This window comes from Mobula birostris, chromosome 6, assembly GCF_030028105.1.
Source record: "Mobula birostris isolate sMobBir1 chromosome 6, sMobBir1.hap1, whole genome shotgun sequence".
In the NCBI taxonomy this organism is placed as follows: Eukaryota; Metazoa; Chordata; class Chondrichthyes; order Myliobatiformes; family Myliobatidae; genus Mobula; species Mobula birostris.
The window spans coordinates 36512059-36530569 of record NC_092375.1 but is presented as its reverse complement, the minus strand read 5'-3'; the positions used below and the strand labels follow the sequence as shown (position 1 = coordinate 36530569).

Genomic DNA, 18511 nt, shown 5'->3' with positions numbered 1-18511 from the left:
GCACCCAGTGTGTCCTCCTGTATATCACGGAGACACTTCACCAAGCACCTACTTTCTGCTAGAAGAAGCAGGATCTCCCTATGGCCACCCATTTTAATTCCACTTCCCATTCCAATATGTAAATCTACTGTCACAATGCGGTCAACTTGGGTTAGAGGAACAACACCTTATATTCCATTTGGATAGCCTCCAACCTGATGTCATAAACATCCATTTCTTGAACTTCCAGTAATGACCCCCATGCCCCATCATTCACTATTCCTCATCCCCCTTTCCCTCTCTCACCTTATCTCCTTGCCTGCCCATCGCCTCGCTCTGGAGCTCCTTTTCCCACCTTTTCTTTCTTTCCTCCCCTATCAGATTCCCCCTTCTCCTGCCCTGTATCTTTCACCAATCAATCTCCCAGCTCTTTACTTCATCCCTCCCTATCCCAGTTTCACCTATCACCTGGTGTTCCTCCTCTCCCCTCCCACCCCCAACACCTTTTAAACCTATTCTTCATTTTTTTTTCCTCCAGTCCTGCTGAAGGGTCTCAGCCTGAATCGTCAATTGTACTTTCTTCCATAGATGCTGCTTGGCCTGCTGAGTTCCTCCAGCACTTTGTGTGTGTAGCTTGGATTTCTAGCACCTGCAGATTTTCTCCTGTTTAAGATTGTGATCTGCTAGGTTGCTGGTGGCAGCAGTTCCCATCGTCATTGTTGATGTGCAGACTAGATGCTGAAATGATCCTGCTCATTTCCTGGAGCAAGAGGCAAGATAGTACTTAAACCAATCCAACCTAACCTACATTTTGCAATGGCTGAGTGAATGCAGCATTTCCTCTTGGAGCAACACATTATGCAAAAAGTATAGTGATTCATTAAAAATTTAATGCATAAAACGGCAGGCCATTCACAATTTTGTCTGTAAAGATTGAGGAAGAGTTAGCCCGGGTAATTCCACCTCACTGCACATGATCCATCTCCCTGTGGTCATTGCTCTCCAAGTACAAATCCAATTACTTTTTAAATGCAATGAGGGATTCTGCTCTTTTCACTTTCTTGGATAGTGAATTCCTGCCTCTGGGTGATATTTTCATCCAGCTTCTAATGCATTTACCAATTACTTTAAATACACTTAGTTCTTTCTCCTCTACTTCAGCTCTTCATAATTTAATACATCTTAATAATTTTACCCTTCAGACTCTGTCTCAAAAAACAAAATCCATTGGTTATTTAATCATTCTTCAAAGCTGATGTTTTCCAGATCTGATAACATCCGTGCAAATCTCTTCTGCGCTCTCCTCGGTGCTATTACATTTTTCCTGAAATGAAGTGTACACCATGTACAAACTATACTGTATGCAGCTCAGAAATAATATCCTTGCCTTTATATTCTAACTAAGGTAGAAGCATTTCAGAGAAGATTTATTAGACTAATACCTGGAGCATTAGGCTTGTTGTGTAACCTGTGCTTTCATCCTTTTAAGTTTTGATTGAAACATATATATTCTGAGGGGACTCGACAGGGTAGATTAGGAGAGAATTCTTCTTTTGTGGGAGAGTCTAGGACTGGAAGGCACAACCGCAGAATAGAAGGACAACTCTTTAGAAACAAAATGAGGAGGAATTTCCTTGGTGAACCTGTGGAATTCATTGCCACAAATGGCTATGAAAGCCAAGTCATTAGGTACATTTAAAATGGAGGTTGATAGATTCTTGATTAGTAAGGGTGTCAAAGGTTACAGGGTGAAGTCAGGAGAATGCAGTTGAGAGGGATTATAATCAGCCGTGATAGAACTGCGGAGCAGACTCGATGGGCTGAATGGCCAAATTCTGAAACCTATGTCTTATGGAATGTACGACTGGGGATCACTGTTTAAAAAGAAAAAGAGGGTTGCCCATGTAAAATGGAAATTGAGGTATATTTTGCTCTCACAATAGATTGTGATTAATTTAAGATGGTGAAAACAAAGCTTGAATATTTTTAAGGTGGGGTTAGATTCTTGGTAAGCATGTGAATAAAAGGTTACTGAATGGTGATGGGTGTAGAGCATTGAGGTGACTGTAAATCAAACAAATTAAATGGATTTATAAATTAATCTAATTAATTTATTAATTCACTAATTGAGTTAGATAATAATTTAAAAAATACTCAGTGGAAATGGTTTGAGGTCTGAGTACACTCCTTCTACTCCTAATTAGATATATTACTGTATTTTCAGTCTTCCCAGGCAGCAAGCTCACTGGTGCTCCTCAGCCAATCATTCCAAGCGTTGTCTTCAGGCAGCAATCTGCAGCTATAGAAAGGCCTAGATAGAATGGATGTCTCATATAGTGGGGGAGTCTAGGATCGCAGGGCACAGCCTCAGGATACAAAGACGACCCTTTAGAATAGAATGAGGAGGAATTTCCTTAGCCAGAGGCGGTGAATCTGTGAGATTTATTGCCACAAGGAGTGTTGGAAGCCAAGTCATTGGGTTTATTTGAAGCGGAGGGTGATAGGCTCTTGATGGAGAAGGCAGAAGAATGCGGTTGAGAGGAATAAAAGAAATCAGCCATAATTGAATGGTGGAACTGACTTGATGGGCCGAATGGCCTAAAATTCTGCTCCTATGTCTTATGGTCATATTGTCTTAATTCATATCGTATGTTTCCTATTTCATGTTTGTATTCTGTGTGTCATTTTGATACCTTATTGATCCATCCTGCCCTCTCTAGGGATATGTGGATACACATGTTAAGCAACACTGCTTGGATTTCCAGCATCTACAGATTTTCTCTTGATTGTGATGCATTTTAAGATTCCTTTGTTTCTCCATGCCATTCAATATCTCCTATTTATCACACATTCCACCGCTTGTTCCATTAGCTCATATTTATCTGCAATAAATTAATTGCCACTTTTCTGCCAAATCCTTTATATCTTCCATGTGTCTAAACTTTTCCTCTTCACTGTGAACAGCCATTTTTTTTGTATCACCTGCAAATTTCTTTATCATACTCCACAGATGAAACTAAATCAGTAAGATATGTTACAAAAAAAAAGCATTGCAAGTGAGCACTGAGTCCAATACTACTCCGCTAATTCCAGGGAATTATTGGATGGTGAGCCTCACGGCACTGTTGGGGAAGATACTCTTAAAGCTAGGATTTACATGCATTTGGAAAAACATGGCTTTGTGCAAGGCAAGTCACGTCTTACAAACTTGATTGAGTAATTTGAGGTGATGAACATGATTGTTAAGGTTGGGGCAGTAGATGTTGTCTATATTGATGTTAATAAAGCACTTGACTAAGTCCTTCATGGTATGCCGAAGCAGAAGATTAAGATGCATGGGATCCATAGTTTTTATCCAGAATTGGCCCACCCATAGAAGACAGAGGATAATGATGGCAGTTTAGTTATCTGGCTGGAGGTTCTGTAATAATCAGTATTAGGACCACTGCCATTTGCATTCATACAGTGGCATGCAAAAGTCTGGGCACCCCTGGTCAAAATTTCTGTTACTGTGAATAGCTAAGCGAGTAAACGATGAACTGATTTCCAAAAGGCATAAAGTTAAAGCTGACACATTTCTTCAATATTTTAAGCAAGAAAACTTTTATTTCCATCTTTTACAGTTTCAAAGTAACAAAAAAGGAAAAGGGCCTGAAGCAAAAGTTTGGGCACTCTGCATGGCAGTACTTAGTAACACCCCCTTTGGCAAGTATCACAGCTTGTAAATGCTTTTTGTAGCCAGCTAAGAGTCCTTCAATTCTTGTTTGGGGGGTTTTCGCCCATTCTTCCTTGTAAAAAGCTTCTAGTTCTGTGAGATTCTTGGGCTGTCTTGCATGCACTGCTCTTTTGAGGTCTATCCACAGATTCTCAATGACGATTAGATCAGGGGGCTGTGAGGGCCATAGCAAAACCTTCAGCTTGCGCCTCTTGAGGTAATCCATGTGGATTTTGAGGTGTGTTTAGGATCATTATCCTGTTGTAGAAGCCATCCTCTTTTCATCTTCAGCTTTTTTACAGATGGTGTGATGTTTGCTTCCAGAACTTGCTGAATAACTGAATTCATTCTTCCCTCTACCACTGAAATGTTCCCCATGCCACTGACTGCAACACAAGCCCAAAGCATGATAGATCCACCCCTGTGCTTGACAGTTGGAGAGGGGTTCTTTTCATGAAATTCTGCACCCTTTTTTCTCCAAACATACCTTTGCTCATTGCGGCCAAAAAGTTCTATTCAAAAGGTTCAAAGGAACATCTAAACAAGCCTGATGCATTTTGGAAACAAGTCCTGTGGACTGATGAAGTTAAAATAGAACTTTTTGGCCGCAGTGAAGCATCCCTACAGCATGATGCAGCCACCACCATTCGTCACAGTAGGGATGGTGTGTTTTTAAATGAAGTGCAGTATTTAGCTTACTCCAAACATAGTTTAATCTGATGGTCAAAAGCTCAACTTTGGTTTCATTAGACCATAGAGCCTTCTTCCAGCTGAATTAGACCATAAGACAAAGGAGCAGAAGTCTGCCATTTGGCCAATCGAGTCTGCTCCATCATTCTATCATGAGCTGATCCATTCTCCTATTTAGTCCCACTCCCCCACCTTCTCACCATAACCTTTGATGCCCTGGCTACTCAGATACCTATCAATCTCTGCCTTAAATACACCTAATGACTTGACCTCCACTGCTGCCCATGGCAACAAATTCCACAGATTCACCACCTTCTGGCTAAAAAATTTCTTTACATCTCTGTTCTGAATGGGCACCCTTCAATCCTTAAGTCATGTCTCGTACTAGACTCCCCCACCATGGGAAACAACTTTGCCACATCCACTCTGTCCATGCCTTTCAACATTTGAAATGTTTCTATGAGGTTCCCCCTCATTCTTCTAAACTCCAAGGAGTACAGTCCAAGAGCGGTCAAATGTTCCTCTCATTCCCGGAATCATTCTAGCGAATCTTCTCTGAACCCTCTCCAACGTCAGCCCATCCTTTCTTAAATAAGGAGCCCAAACCTGCCCACAGTACTCCAAGTGAAGTCTTACCAGTGCCTTATAGAGCCTCAACATCACATTTCTCCTCCTATAATCTATTCCTCGAGAAATGAATGCCAACATTGCATTCGTCTTCTTCACCACCGACTCAATCTGGAGGTTAAACTTAAGGGTATCCTGCACGAGGACTCCCAAGTCCTGTTGCATCTCAGAACTTTGAATTTTCTCCCCATTTAAATAAAAGTCTGCCCGTTTATTTCTTCTACTAAAGTGCATAACTATACGCTTTCCAACATTGTATTTCATTTGCCACTTCTTTGCCCATTCTCCCAATCTATCCAAGTCTCTCTGAAGACTCTGTTTCCTCAGCACTACCGGCCCCTCCACCTACCTTTGTATCGTCAGCAAACTTAGCCACAAAGCCATCTATTCCATAATCCAAATCGTTGATGTACAACGTAAAAAGAAGCGGCCCCAACATGGACTCCTGTGGAACACCACTGGTAACTGTAGCCAACCAGAATGTGATCCCTTTATTCCCACTTTTTGTTTCCTTCCAATCAGCCAACACTCTATCCACGTATGTAACTTTCCCGTAATTCCATGGGCTCTCATCTTGTTAGCAGCCTCATGTGCAGCACCTTGTCAAAGGCCTTCTGAAAAACCAAATACACAACATCCACTGAATCTCCCTTGTCTAGCCTACTTGTAATTTCCTCAAAAAGTTGCAATAGGTTTGTCAGGCAGGATTTTCCTTTAAGGAATCCATGCTGAGTTCTGCCTATCTTGTCATATGCCTCCAGGTACTCTGTAACCTCATCCTTGACAATCGACTCCAACAACTTCCCAACCAACGATCTCAAGCTAACAGGTCTATAATTTCCTTTTTGCTTCCTTGCCCCCTTCTTAAATAGCAGTGTGACATTTGCAATCTTCTAGTCCTCCGGAACCATGCCAGAATCTATTGACTTTTGAAAGATCATTGCTAATGCCTCCGCAATCTCCACAGCTATTTCCTTCAGAACACGAGGGTGCATTCCATCTGGTTCAGGAGATTTATCTACCCTTAGACTACTCAGCTTCCTGAGTACTTTCTCTGTTGTAATTGTGACTGCGCACACTTCTCTTCCCTGCTACCCTTGAGTGTCCGATATACTACTGATGTCTTCCTCAGTGAAGAACGATGCAAAATACTCGTTCAGTTCCTCCACCATCTCCTTATCTCCCATTACAATTTCTCCAGCATCATTTCTATCTGTCCTATATCTGCTCTCACCTGTCTTTTGCTCTTTATATACAAACCCCATTTCCAGAAAAGTTGGGATATTTTCCAAAATGCAATAAAAAATCTGTGTTATGTTAATTCACGTGAACCTTTATTTAACTGACAAAAGTACAAAGAAAAGATTTTCAATAGTTTTACTGACCAACTTAATTGTATTTTGTAAACATACACAAATTTAGAATTTGATGGCTGCATCACACGCAACAAAAGTTGGGACAGAGGTAAAATAAGATTGAAAAGTGCACAGAATATTCAAGTATCAGTTCAAAAGGAACATTCCTCAACGCAAGATTGCAGAGAATTTAGGTCTTTCACCATCTACAGTACATAATATTGTGAAAAGATTCAGAGAATTCAGAGACATCTTGGTGCGTAAAGGGCAAGGTCAGAAACCACTGTTGAATGCGTGTGATCTTCAAGCCCTCAGGCGGCACTGCCTAAGAAACAGTCATGCTACTGTGACAATTATAGCCACCCTGGCTCGAGAGTACTTTGGAAAACCATTGTCGCTCAACACAGTCTGTCACTGCATCCAGAAATGCAACTTGTAACTGTATTACGCAAGGAGGAAGCCATACATCAACTCTATGCAGAAACGCCGGCAAGTTCTCTGGGCCCGAGCTCATCTCAGATGGACCGAAAGACTGTGGAACCGTGTGCTGTGGTCAGATGAGTCCACAATTCAGCTAGTTTTTCGGAAAAAACGGGCGTTGAGTTCTCCGTGCCAAAGATGAAAACGACCATCCAGGTTGTTATCAGGGAAAGGTGCAAAAGCCAGCATCTGTGATGGTATGGGGGTGCATCAGTGCCCACGGCATGGGTGAGTTGCATGTATATGAAGGTATCATTGACTCTGAGGCATATATTAGGATTTTAGAGAGACATACGTTGCCATCAAGGCGTCGTCTCTTCCCGGGACGTCCATGCTTACTTCAGCAGGACAATGCCAGACCACATTCTGCACGGGCTACAACAGCGTGGCTTTGTAGACACAGAGTGTGTGTGCTTGACTGGCCTGCTGCCAGTCCAGATCTATCTCCTATTGAAAATGTATGGCGCATCATGAAGAGGAGAATCAGACAACGGTGACCACGGACTGTTGAGCAGCTGAAGTCTTATATCAAGCAAGAATGGACAAAATTTCCAATTGCAAATCTACTACAATTAGTATCCTCAGTTCCAAAATGATTATAAAGTGTTATTAAACAGAAAGGTGATGTAACACAATGGTAAACATGCCTCTGTCCCAACTTTTGTTGAGTGTGTTGCAGCCATCAAATTCTAAATTTGGCCAAATAATCAACTGATCATTCCCTTATGTGCAGGGACCCATAAGAAGGGGACATGTCTTTAAATATGAAATAAAGTTTGAAGAGCTTCCATCAGTAGATCTGACCTACTACTAGAATGATTAGTCAAAACTGAAAAAGAACCTGAACAGATTACAACTTTGTAAGGACAAATTTCCTCCACCCACTGTAAGCCCAAAATGATAACAGCCAGTTTTGCTGTATATACTGATAAATGGTTATTAAGACACTTCTTTATTTTTACCTATAATTTGGGCACAAAACAGGTAACATTACCAGTTAAATTATCTTTTGATCCATCAGTAAAAATGGTTAACATATTGATGAACCAACAGACTCTCAGGCATATCAGGATCCAGCAGTTGGACCTTCCAGATACAAGTGTATTTTTACTACAATTGATTGAAATACCCTGACTGCACACAGGTGATCTTCATTTAACTAATTATGTAACTTGTAAAACCAATTGGGTGCACCAGTGATGATTGGGTGTGTCATATTATGCAATGAATTTGTGTTTTATGTGTGTAATAAATTTAGATCACATCTGTTTTCACTTTGTCACAAAAGGGTCTTTTTCTGTTGATCAGTGTCAAAAAAGCAAAATTAAAACCACCGCTGTAAAACAATAAAACATAAAAACTTACAAGGGGTTGAATGTTTCTTATAGGCACTGTATGCCCTCTAGTTTTTAGTTATCCTTTTCTGAGAAATAAACAATATGCACGACACCTATCTATACCCCTCATGATTTTATACATCTGTATAATAAGGTCTCCCATCAATCGTCTATGTTCCAAGGAATAAAGTCCTAGCCTCATTATAATTCAGGCCTTTGAGCTTTGGCAACATCCTTGTAAATCTTCTTCACACTCTGTCCAGTTTAATGATTTCTTATCTGCAACAGGGCCTTTTAAATTGTTCACAATATTCCAACTGTGGTCTCACCAATGTTTTCTATAAATGAAACACAACATCCCAACTCCTATATTCAATGCCCTGACTGAAGGCAGCCAGAATGAGAATCCAGTTTAATATTACTGGCGTAAGTCGTGAAACATGCCAAATACCTTCGCCAACACCCTGTCAGCCTAAGACACCACTTTCAGCCATACTCCTAGGCCCCTCTGTTCCACAACATTTCCCAAGTCCTAACCGCTCACTGCAGCTGTCTCACCTTGGTTTAACCTCCCAAATGCAACATTTTACAGTTATCTAAATCAAAGCAACTTAGCAATCGTTGGCCTACTTACCCTTCTGATTAAGATCCCTCTATAATTTCTGTTAGCCTTCTTCATTGTCAGTGATACTGCAGCTCCTGACAGAACATATTGAGGAACTGAAGCTGCAGCTCGACGACCTTTGGCTCATACAGGAGAATGAGCAAGTGATAGATAGAAGCGACAGGGAGGTAATCACCCCTAGGTTGCAGGAGACAGGTAACTGAGTGACTGTTAGGAGAAGGAACGGGAATGTACAGACAGTGCAGATTACACCTGTGGCCATTCCCCTCAGTAATAAGTATACCACTTTAGATGCTGTTGAGGGGTAACGACCTTCCAGGAGAGAGCCACAATGACTGGGTCTTCTGGCAATGAGTCGGGTGCTGTGGTTCAGAAGAGAAGAGAGACAAAGAGGACCTGCAGTGATGATAGGAAATTCCATAGTCGGAGGAAAAGAGACGAGTTTCTGTGGCCAGCATGATAGAAATACCTGGATGGTATGTTGCCTCCCAGATGTCAGGGTCAGAGATATTTTGGATCAGATCCATAGCATTCTCAAGGGGGATGGTGAGCAGTCTTGGTACATAATGGCACCAATAACAGGTAGTAGACAAAGTGAGGAGGTCCTGAATAGAAATCTGAGGGAGCTAGGTAGAAACCTGAAAAACATGACCTCCAGAGTAGTAATCTCTGGATTGCTACCCGCGCCATGCACCAGTGAGGGTAAAAACAGGATGATTGACAGGTGAATGAGGCTGGGGAACTAGCGCAGGGGGCAGGGGTTCAGATTTGTGGATCATTGAAATCTCTTCTGGAGAAGGTACGACCTGTACAAAAGGGATGCATTAAAACTGACCCCGAGGGGGCCCAATACCCTTTACAGGCAGGTTGGCTCAAGTTGTTTGAGAGGGTTTAAACTAATTTGGCAGGGAAATGTGAATTAGAGAGAGAGTGCTGAAGATGGGTTAGTTGGTTTACAAACAGAGGCCACGTGTAGTGAGACTCCAAACAAGGAGAGGCTGATGATAGGGCAAAATTGCAGTCTACAGGATGAGGTGCAATGTAAAAGGTGGACAAAATCAAAAAGGGTGCCTACAGGACTCAAGGTGTTATATTTGAATGTGTGCAATTTACTGAATAAGGTTGATAAACGTAGGACAGATACAGATTGGCAAGTATGATGTTGTGGATGTCACTGGGTCATTGCTGAAAGAAGGTTATAGCTTGTATTGACAGGACAGGCAAGCAGACAAACAGGGTGGCATGGCAGAGTTGGTAAAAAATGAAATCAAATCATTAGGAAGGGGTGACGTAGGGTTGGAAGGTGTTGAATTGTTGTGAGTAGAGCTAAGGAAATGCAAGTGTAAAAACACCCTGATGGGAGTTATGTAAAGAACCCCAGAAGAGTTGCAAGGATGTGGTCTACAAATTACAATGGGAGATAGAAAATGCATGCCAAAAGGGCAACGTTACAATGGTCATGGAGGATTTAAAATTGCAGGTAGATTAGGAATCACCTTGGTGCTGGATTCTAAGAGGGGGAATTTCTAGAATGCCTACCAGATTGCTTTTTAGCAACGCAAACACGAGGAAATCTGCAGATGCCGGATATTCAAGCAACACACAAAATGCTGGTGAATGCAGCAGGCCAGGCAGCATCTATTGGAAGAGGTACAGTCGACGTTTCAGGCCGAGACCCTTCGTCAGGACTGACTGAAAGAAGAGATAGTAAGAGATTTGAAAGTGGGAGGGGGGAGGGGGAGAATGAATAAGATGAAGCCACACTCAGATTGGAGGAACAACACCTTATATTCCGTCTGGGTAGCTTCCAACCTGATGGCATGTACATTGACTTCTCTAACTTCTGTTAATGTCCCTCCTCCCCTTCTTACCCCATCCTTTATTTATTTCACCCCCCTTTTTTTCCTCTCTTTCATTTTTCTCCCTCTGTCCCTCTCACTATAACTCTTTGCCTGCTCTCCATCTTCCTCTGGGCTCCCCTCCCCCTTTCTTTCTCCCTATGCTTCCCATCCCATGATCCTCTCCCTTCTCCAGCCTTGTATCCCATTTGCCAATCATCTTTCCAGCTCTTAGCTCCATCCCTCCCCCTCCTGTCTTCTCCTATCATTTCGGATCTCCCACTCCACCTCCAACTTTCAAATCTCTGACTCTCTCTTCTTTCAGTTAGTCCTGACGAAGGGTCTCGACCCAAAATGTTGACTGTACCTTTTCCAATAGATGCTGCCTGGCCTGCTGCATTCCACCAGCATTTTGTGTGTGTAGATTGCTTTTTAGAGCAGCTTGTGGTTGAGCCCTCTAGGAGACTAGCTATTTTAGATTGCATGTTGTGCAATGAACAGGAATTGATTAGAGAGCTTAAGGTAAAAGAACCCTTTGGGAAAAGTGACCATAATATGATTCAATTCACCCTGAAATTTGAAAGGAGATGCCAAAGACAGATGTATCAGTATTAGAGTGGACTGGACAATGGCACAGTAGAAGTGTTCCCATGCAGGTCCAGAGTGGAGCTTGAAAAACCCAGTCTCTATAAAAGAAAGGTACCATCTAGCGATCATTGTGGGAGTGGTCTGAGTCAGGGTGGTTAGGCTTTTGCTCAACAGGCTTCAGAGAGAACAGGCAGAGGTGAGGTCAGTAGGTAAGTTTATTTCTTATTGTTATTTAACTCTTGAAAGAATAGGGGGCATGTCTGCAGGGCCAGTGTTCTATGCTGGGTGTCAGATGTGGGATTGCCAGGAGACTTCTAGCCTCCCCAAGGGCCACGTATGCACCAGCTGCATGGAGATACAGCTCCTTAGAGACCGTGTTAGGGAACTGGAGCTGCAGCTCAATGACCTTCGGCTTGTTAGGGAAAGTGAGAAGGTGATAGACAGGAATTACAGGGAGATAGTCACCCCTAGGGGTAGAGGAAACTGACAAGAGAGGAAAGGGGAAACATTAGATAGTGGAGAGCATTCCTGTGGCGGTCCCCATCAGCAATAAGTACTCAATTTTGAGTCCTGTTGGGGGGGGGCCCTACCTGGGGTAGCAACAGTGGTAGTATTCAATAGAAGGTGGATGTACTCATGGCTTGTCTATCCTGCTTGTTATTTCCTCAAAGAATTCCAACAGATTTGTTATGCAAAATCTTCCCGAGGAACCCATACTGACTTTTATCAAGCATCTTTAGGTATTCTGAAGCCACATCTTCGATAATGGACTGCAACATCTTCCCACTATTGACGTCAGGTTAAATAGCCTTTAATTTCCTTTCTTCTGCATCCCTCCCATTTTAAAGGGTGGAGTGACATTTGCAATTTTCCAGTCCTCTAGAAACATTCCAGAATCTACTGATCCTTGAAAGAGCTTTACTAATAACTACACAATCTCTTCAGCTACCATTTTCAGAACCCTGAGGTGTAGTCCATTTGGTTCAGGTGACTTACCTACCTTCAGGCCAGTTGTGTCAGCTTCCCAAGCACCTTCTCATTAGTAATAGCAACTACACTCACTTATACCCTCTGACACTCTTGAATTTTTAGTATACTGCTAGTGAAGACTGAATCAAAATACTTATTAAGTTCATCCACAATTTCTTTATGCCCCATTGCTACCTCTTCAGCATCATTTTCCAGCAGTCCAATATCCACTCTTGGTTCTCTTTTACTCTTTGTATATCTGAAAAACGTTTTGTATCCTCTTCAGTATTATATTTCATCTTTTTTCTCCTTAGGTTTTTCTCAGTACTTTCTGTTGGTTTTCTAAAGCTTCTGAATCCTCTAACTTCTTACTAATTTTTATTATATTAGATGCCTTTTTTTTCCAATACACAGTCTTTGACTTCCTTTGTTAGCCATGGTTGCCTCATCCTCCCTTTAGAGTATTGTACTTCTTTACCTTTGGAATGTATCTATCCTTTGCCTTCCAAATAGCCCCCAGAAACACCAGCCATCGCTGTTCTGCCATCAAGCCTGCAGTATCTCCTTCCAATCAATATTGGCCAGTTTCTCTCATGCCTCTGCAATTCCCTTTACTCCACTATAATACCGATACATCTGATTTCAATTTCTCCCTCTCCAACTGCAGGGTGAACCCTATCATACTGTGATCACTGTCTCCTATGCATTCCTTTACCTTAAGCTCTCCAATCAAATCTGGTTCAGTACACAACACCTAATCCAGAATTGCCTCTCTCCTAGTGAGCTCAGCCATGAGCAGCTCTAAAAAGCCATCTTGCTGGCATTTTACAGCACCAGCTTGATTTTCCCTGTTTACCTGGATATTGAAATCCCCCATGAATATCGCAACATTGCCCTTATTACATGCCTTTTCTATTTCTCGTTGTAATTTAATCTCACATCTCATCATTTGAAGGCCTGTATATCACTCCCAGGGTCTTTTTACCCTTGCAGTTTCATATCTCTGCCCACAAGGATTCTATATCTTCTGATCCTATATCACCTCTTTCAAAGGATTTAATTTCATTTTCTACCAAAACAGCCACTCCACTCCCTCTGCCTACCTGTATGTCATTTCAATACAATGTGTATCCTTGTAGTTAAGCTGCCAACTATGATCTTCTTTCAATCACTACTCAGTGATGCCCACAACATCATAACTGCCATTCTCTATCTGCACTACAAGATCATCTACCTTATCTACTGCATGCATTCAAATATAACACCTTCACTCATGTATTCGTCACCCTTTTCGATATTGTTGCCATGCTATACTTCAACTCACTGCAGTGACTGCAACTTTGCCCTTTCATCTGCCTGTCCTTCCTTAGCGTCTCACTACACACTGTAACAATTTGTATACCAATTGCCCCAACCTCAGTCCTATCTCTCCGGTTTCCACCTCCCTGCCAAATTAGTTTAAACCCTGCCCAGCTGCTCTTGAAAAGTTCCCTGTAATGATATTGGTCCCCCTCGGGTTAAGGTGTAACCCATCCTTTTCGTACAGGTCATGACTTCCCCAATAGAGATCCCAATGATCCAGAAATCTGAAACCCTGCCCCTTGCACCACTCCCTCAGCCACTCATTCATCTGTACGGTCACCCTATTCCTGCCCTGACTAGCACACGACACTGGGAGCAATCCAGAAATTACTACCTTGGAGGTCCTGCTCCTCAGCCTCTTCCTTAACTCCCTGTACTCACTGCGCAGGTCCTCTTCCCCCTTTCTACCCATGTCATTGGTATTAGTGTGCAACATGACCTCTGGCTGCTCACCCTCCTGCTTGAGAGTCTTCTGCACCTGCCGTGAGACATTTTGGACCCTGGCACCTGGGAAGCAACACACTACTGTGTCTTTTTTTTTCCACGGCCACAGAATCTTGCTGTCTGTCCCCCCAGCTATCGAGTCTCTTATCACTATTGCTCTGCCTGACTTTACCCTTCCCTGCTGAGCCTCGGAGCCAGCCACAGTGCCATTGGCCTGACTGCTGCTGATGTGCCCTGAGAGGTCATACCCCGCAGCAGAACATTGTTGCTGAGGGGAATGGCCACAGGGAACCCTCACCAACTGCTTACTCCCCTTCTTTTTCCTGGTAGTCACCCATCTACTATCTCAAGCCTGCACTTTGGGTGTGACCATGTCAGTAAAACTCTCCCAGATGGTCCTGAGTACATTCAGCTCCAGTTCCTGTTCCCAGTACTCAGCAATTCCATATCTTACAGAAGGAGCACCCTACTGCCTGAACTGCCTACATGTGTTATATCTTTAGCTGCTCACACTTAAATTCTAACCTGTGCCTGTTCTTGCCAAAGTCTGTCAGCCAAAGCCTGACCACTTTAACACTGTCCACTCCAAAAAAGGCAGCTCCACTTAAACTTCACTTCTTTTTACTATTAACCCAAGCCATCTCCTGCTCCGCTGACAAGTCCTGACAGGCGCCGCTTGCTTTTTAAAACTGGCACTTAAAATCCACAAGGAACTGTCTCCAACTCACTCTGCCATCTCCCGCTCGGCAGACAAGTACCGACAGGTACCACTTACTTTTTAAACTACAATCATAATCTAAGATATCTCTGTCCCTCTTGATACAGTACTTGGAGCCTCTTAAACTTATTATGAATGGCCTAGATCTCAGAAGCATCAGTTTCAAGGAAAGACAATCATAAGGAAAATACTTGATTGGGAAAACAGCTCCACTTGGGCTGGATCACATGCTTGTAATACCTGCAAGATGTATTAACTAGAATAATAATTTCCAAAACTGAAAGAAAGCCAGTTTGACTGAGGTGCCTCTGTTCTGTGAAGCGTAAAACCTTTGTATCAGAAAGCCCAACTACAATCTCAACCTGATAGGATTCCTTTTTATATTATACGCTGGCTTTGCAATGGTCTTTAGAAATGGACCTTTATATTTGATGACAAATAAAATGAAACACATTAAATGGTATGTCCTGATTTTGAGCCCATGCCCCAAGACTCTTCCACCATAAGGTACAGGAGCAGAATTAGGCCACTTGGCCCATCAAGTCTGCACCACCATTTCATCACGGCTGGTCCAATTTTCCTCTCTGCCTCAATCTCCTGCCTTCACCCCATATCTCTTCATCCCCTGAACAATCAGGAATCTATCAAATTCTGCCTTAAATATACATGAACACTTGGCCTCCACAGTGGCATGTGGCAAAGAATTCCCCAAATCCACCACTTTCTGGCTAAAGAAATTCCTCCTCATTTCTGTTCTAAAAGCACACCCCTCTATTCTGAGGCTGTCCCCTCTGGTCTTAGACTCTCTCACCATAGGAATCTTCCTCTCCACATCCACCCTATCAAGGCCTTTTATAGATTATAATGGGGTCACCCTGATTCCTCTGAATTCTGGCGAATACAGGCCTTGAGCCATCAAATGCTCTTCATTCGACAAACTGTTCAATCCTGGAATTATTTTCGTGAACCTCCTTTGAACCCTCTCCAGTTTCAGCACATCCTTCGTAAGGGGCCTAAAGCTGCTCACAATACCCAAGTGAAGCCACACCGGTGCTTTGCTTTCATATTCTAGTCCTCTTGAAATGAATGCTAACATTGCATTTGCCTTCCTCACCACTGACTCAACCTGCAAGTTAACCTTTAGGGGATCCTGCACAAGGACTCCCAAGTTCATTTGCACCTCAGTTTTTTTGTATTTTCTCTCCAATTAGAAAATAGTCAACCCTTTCATTTCTTCCACCAAAGTGTATTATCATACACTTCCCGACACTGTATTCCATCTGCCATTTCTTTGCCCGTTCTCCTAATCCATCTAAGTCTTTCTGTAGCCTCTCTATTTCCTCAAAACTATCTGCCCCTACACCCATCTTCCTATCGTAGGCAAACTTAGCAACAAAGCCATCAATTCCATCATCCAAATCATTGACATATAATGTAAAAAGAATCAGCCCCAACACAGACCCCTGTGGAACACTACTCATCCACCAGAAGCCAGCCAGAAAAGGCACCTTTTATTCCCACTCTTTGCCTCCTGCCAATCAGCTACTGCTTTATCCATGCTGGAATCTTTCCTGTAATATAACGGGCTCATAGCTTGTTAAGCAGCCTCATGTGTGGCACCTTGTCAAAGGCTTCTAAAAATCCAAGTACACAACATTATCTGATTTGCCTTTGTCCATCCTGCTTGTTATTTCCCCTCAAGGAAATCACGTTGACTGCAGCTTATTTTATCAAGTACCCTGAGACCTCATCCTTAATAATAAACTTCATCTTCCCAACTACTGAGATCAGACTAACTGGCCTACAGTTTCCTTTCTTCTGCCTCTCTCCCGCTTGAAGAGTGGAGTGACATTTGTAATTTTCCAGTCTTCCAGAAACTAGTAATTCTTGACAGATCATTACTAATGCCTCCACGATCTCTTCAGTCACCTCTTTCAGAACACTGGGGTGTGCGCCATCTGGTCCAGGTGACTTATCTACTTTCATACCTTTCAGTTTCCCAAGAAATTCTCTCTAGTTATGGTAATTCACACACTTCATGACCGCAGACACCTGGATCTTCCACCATACTGCTAGTGTCTTCCACAGTGAAGACCAATGCAAAATACTTATTCAGTTTATCCACCTTTTCATTGTCCCCCATTACTACCTCTCCAGCATCATTTCCCAGTGGTCTGATATCCACTCTCGCCTCTCTTTCACACTTCACATATCTGAAGAAGCTTTTGGTATTTTATTTAATACTATTGGCTAGCTTACTTTTGTATTCCATCTTTACCTTCTTATTGACTTTTCCAGTTGCCTTCCATTGGTTTTCAAATGCTTCCCAATCCTCCAACTTCCCACTAATTTTTGCTCTATTATATTCTCTCTCTTCAGCTTTTATGTAGGCTTTGACTTCTCTTGTTAGCCATGGTTGTTTCATTTTTCCTGCAGAATACTTCTTCTTCTTTGGGATTTATGTATCCTGTGCCTTTCAAATTGCCTCCAGGAATTCCAGCCATTGCTTCTCTGCCATCATCCTGCCAGTGTTCTTTTCTAATGAATTGAAACATTCTAATTGAGCCACTGAACTTCACCTTTTGGTCAAGATGGCACCTATGTACAACAATCCTTTGGTTGACATATTCTGGTTTGATCACGAAAACATCTTTTTCAATTCTTTTATGTCTTTTACATTTGTTTCTCATTTTGAATGTAATTCTAGAACTTCTGGAGCCTGTGTTTTGCTATTTGGAGATTGTTTGGGTGCTTCAGCGCTCTGTAGTCTCAGAGGCTTCTGGGAGTCAGAGACAGCATGAATGAACCTCATGGCAAGAAGGCTGCAGGATGGCATGCATGCCAATGTTTGACCCCATTTCGCCGATCATAGCTTCCATCGTTTGTCGATTAAAGCAACGAGGGTGATTGAAACATCGAGGAGAGTATGTAGGTTTGGAGATTGTTTAGGTCTTCCAGCACTCTGCAGTCTCTGAGGGACTTCCAAGAAGCAGAGGCAGTCTGCGCCAACCTCCTATCGGGCAGGCTGCAGGTCAGGACGCAAGCCAATGTTTGGCTCCATTTCACCGATTAAAGCTCCCATTGTTTGCCAATTAAAGTGACGAGGGGGATTGAAATATCTAAACGAGTACAGAGCATGAGCGCTGGCTGCTTGCCTTTTGAATGGTTGCTCTGTACCGGAGAGGGGAAGCCCTGCTGATGAGAGAGTGTTGTCCAGGCTTTTTTCTGCATACTGGATTTGGACTTTGCACTACAGTCTCCTTTCCCCCTGCCAGACTTAACGGTTTTTATATTCTGTGTTTTTTTTCACCCAATCTTCTCGTTTTTTTGTGTGGGAGGGGATATTGGGGCTGTTGATGTATCTGATTGACTTTATTTTTTTCGTGAGGAAGGAGGGATTTGGGGATTGATGTGCTTGATCCATTTTGTTCATCTTTCCTGTCCAGGAGGAGGGACTTGGGGGTCAATGTGCCTGATCCGTTTTGTTTTTTTTGTGCGGGAGGAGGGACTTGGGGGTCAATGTGCCTGATCCGTTTTGTTTTTTTTGTGCGGGAGGAGGGACTTGGGGGTCAATGTGCCTGATCTGTTTTTGCTCTTTTTTTTGCAGACTGGTGTGATTTTGGGGGTGGGGGGGTTGATCATTATGCTGCCTTTCTTTGTTTCATGGCTACCCAGAGAACTGAAGAATTTCTAAGTTGTATACTTTGATAATAAATGAAGCTTTGACCTTTGAATTCTAGCCAACTCCCCTCTCATGCCTCTGTAATTCCCTTTATTCCACTGT

At 42.7% G+C, this 18511-nt stretch overlaps 1 protein-coding gene across 1 annotated transcript in view; it reads right to left on the bottom strand.

Annotated features, from left to right (window-relative positions):
- Positions 1 to 18511, bottom strand: part of alcama (activated leukocyte cell adhesion molecule a) — a 359230-nt gene that overhangs the window by 67140 nt on the left and 273579 nt on the right. The window lies entirely within an intron of this gene.